The sequence below is a fragment of the Chrysochloris asiatica genome, unplaced genomic scaffold (genome assembly GCF_000296735.1).
Source record: "Chrysochloris asiatica unplaced genomic scaffold, ChrAsi1.0 scaffold00167, whole genome shotgun sequence".
NCBI classification, from domain to species: domain Eukaryota; kingdom Metazoa; phylum Chordata; class Mammalia; order Afrosoricida; family Chrysochloridae; genus Chrysochloris; species Chrysochloris asiatica.
In genome coordinates this window covers 1,571,187-1,571,678 of record NW_006408685.1, presented here as the reverse complement: position 1 = coordinate 1,571,678, position 492 = coordinate 1,571,187, and positions in this window count along the sequence as shown.

Below are 492 nucleotides of genomic sequence, written 5' to 3'. Positions count from 1 at the left end.
CACTATTTACAATAGCAAAAAGATGGAGACAGCCAAAGTGCCCATCAACTGAAGAATGGATAAACAAGCTGTGGTACATACACACAATGGAGTATTATGCTACCTTGAAAAATAACAAGGAAGCTGCATGCCACTTCCTAACATAGATGAACCTTAAGGAATTATGTTGAGTCAAATTAGTCAGTCACAAAAGGAAAAATACAGCATAGGACCACTACTGTAAATGCCTAAGAAAAAGAACACATACTAATCTACTAAAGTGGATTCTTAGCTGGTTGCTAGGATGTAGGGGTAGGGTTAGGAGCGGGAGGGGAAGGTGGAGCACAGGGCAGGGAATAGACACAGGATAATTTGGGTATTGGGGAGGGGGGCAATATACAAGTAGGGAGAGGGGAATGGAAGAACAAAGCAGTTGGGAGAACAATTAGACAGGTATGAATGGGCTAAATGGGACAGAGGTAAAAAATGATGTAGGCACAGCTTTAGAACAAC